Source organism: Myotis brandtii, unplaced genomic scaffold (genome assembly GCF_000412655.1).
Source record: "Myotis brandtii unplaced genomic scaffold, ASM41265v1 scaffold74, whole genome shotgun sequence".
NCBI classification, from domain to species: Eukaryota; Metazoa; Chordata; class Mammalia; order Chiroptera; family Vespertilionidae; genus Myotis; species Myotis brandtii.
The window spans coordinates 3,590,720-3,593,149 of NW_005370944.1; the positions used below are offsets into that span (position 1 = coordinate 3,590,720).

The window sequence follows — 2,430 nt, forward strand, 5'->3', positions numbered from 1 at the left end:
AAAAATCAATGGAAAAAATATCCTCAGGTGAGGATTAAAATAATAATATAATAACAATAATAATAATAATTAAAGGTAAAGCCTCTGAAAAGCAGATGGTGCTTCCAGGAGTCTAAGGAAACAATGTGAAAGTTTGTGACCCCAGGGGAAGAACTGCTGAGAATACATCAGGTTCTTAGCTGAAGAATCTAAAGGGCCAGTGGCAGATCACTGAACATGGCTAGAACTCAACCTTATTAGACTGAGGTGTCCATTTACCACTCTAACAGCCAATTCAAAGAAAAAACGAAAATCCTCAATATTGAATGTAAACTGTAATTGAAAAATACATTTTAAATAAAAAAAGAAAATCCTCTCTGGAGTAATCTATCATCATCCAGAATCTCTAAAATAATTTAGACACAATATATGGCATGCAATCAAAAGTATGCCAAGTGACAGTAACACATGACTGAAAACTGAGAGAGAAAAAAACACATGGAGACTAACAGATAATTTGAATATTGGAGTTAGCTGACAAAACTTAAAAAAGGTTAATATGCTGAAGAAAATAGAGCAAAAGCTGAAAAACACAAAAGAAATCACCAAAATATTAGCATCTATAAAAAAATTACATGGAAACTCTAGAATTGAAATATACAATATTTGAGGTGTTAAACTAATTAAAAGGCGTTTAACAGCAGATCAGACATAGGAAAAGACAGATTTGGAGATCCAGAAGAGAAAAGAGGATTTATACAAAAAAGCACTGGACACAAATGGAACATAAAACGCCCTAATAGATGTATTATAACTGGGGTCTCAGAAAGCATGGAGAGAAAGAAGGCAGAACTGAGAATTTCCAAAATGATAAAAGACATCACTCCTATATATTCAAAAGGATCTGAAGACCCAAAACAAGATAAACACAAAGAAAACCATGGTAGGCGTATTAATAGTTTTCTACCAGTCTTTCAAAGACAAAGTAAAAATCTCCCAAGCAATCAGATTAAAGGCTCATTAGCTTCCTCCCACCATAAACAATGGGAGCCAGTAGACAATGTAATCTTTAATGTGCTGAAAGAAAACTACCAACCTAAAATTATATACATAAGATATTCTTCAAAAATGGAAGTGAAAGAAAAATATTTATACAAAAAATGTTTATTGTCTACTATGTGCCAGGTGTTGTTCTGAGAGTACAGCAATGAATAAATAAGACAAAGCTCCTGCTCTGATAGGGTTTTGAAGTCTGAATATAAACAAAATAATAAATGGAATATGTCAGATGGTATCTCTGTAGCTCCTCCTTGGAAAAATTAATTTTCCAATAATTTCTCCCCCAACTAGTCATATCTTACTATTCTATTTCTAGATTTTATTTTTAAAGTACATTTCTGTTAAGACCCTCCACAGCATCTAAAACAGCTTTATATATAAATGTTTCTGATTAATCAGTAAAACTACTTACTTTGTAGTTTATAACCCATTGCTAATTTATAGTAAACTCATATAGTACAGTTGGTTCAGAATATCAGAGAAGCGATCTCAACCTATCTGGTCTCAGAACTTTTATTTTATCTTAAAAATTATTAAGGATGCCAAAGAGTTTTGTTTGAGTTATAACTATCAAAATCTATCATGTTAGATATAACTGAGAATTTAAAAAATATTAATGAATTCATTAAAACAGTAATAAACCTTATTATGTTAATACAGACATTTTTATGAAAATAAATAGGTTCTAAAACAAAAATTTAGTAAGAATAGTGTATTATTTCACATATTTGAAAGACTTTGATATCTAGCTAACTAGAAAAACAGCAGGATTCTCCTATCTTCTTCTGCATTCAATCTCTTGGATATGTTGTTTTGTTTGAAGAATAAAGAGAACATGGCCTCACAAAGATATGTATTTGGAAAAAGGAGAAGCACTTTCAGCTAATTATAAATATTTTTTTTGATATTACACCAAAACCCAAAAAGTGGTAGTTTCTTAAAGGCTAGTTGCAAAGTAGAATCTGAAACCATATCAAAGAACTTCCCCCCTCACACACACACTTTCCAAATTTATCAAAGAAAAAGCAATAATGGTAAGTCTCTAGAACATAATTTCTTGGGATTCTTCCCTTGAAAATGTGAACATCTGATTTCCAAACACATGTCAGGGTGTACATGGTTCCCAATTGTACTAAGTAGGTGAGAGGCTGAAATCCTAAGTATTATCCTTCTAACTTTTCCCAGTTTGTGGTCTTTGTCTTTGGATCAGCAACAATTGCCTTAACAGCTACTATGTCTTAATTTTTTGTCTGTAGCTTTCTGAGCTCTTCTATATGTAGCAATCGCAATATTTGAGCAGCTTCATTAAGAACTGAATCTCTGGGGGGGGAGGTAAGAGATCAACCGAAGGACTTGTATGCATGCATATAAGCATAACCAAATGACACAAGA

At 32.1% G+C, this 2,430-nt stretch overlaps 1 protein-coding gene and 1 pseudogene across 1 annotated transcript in view; both read right to left on the reverse strand.

Annotated features, from left to right (window-relative positions):
• Positions 1 to 2,430, reverse strand: part of ARIH1 (ariadne RBR E3 ubiquitin protein ligase 1) — a 118,384-nt gene that overhangs the window by 103,089 nt on the left and 12,865 nt on the right. The gene's annotated exons all lie outside the window — the stretch shown is intronic.
• Positions 2,002 to 2,430, reverse strand: part of LOC102260878 — a 1,374-nt pseudogene continuing 945 nt past the window's right edge.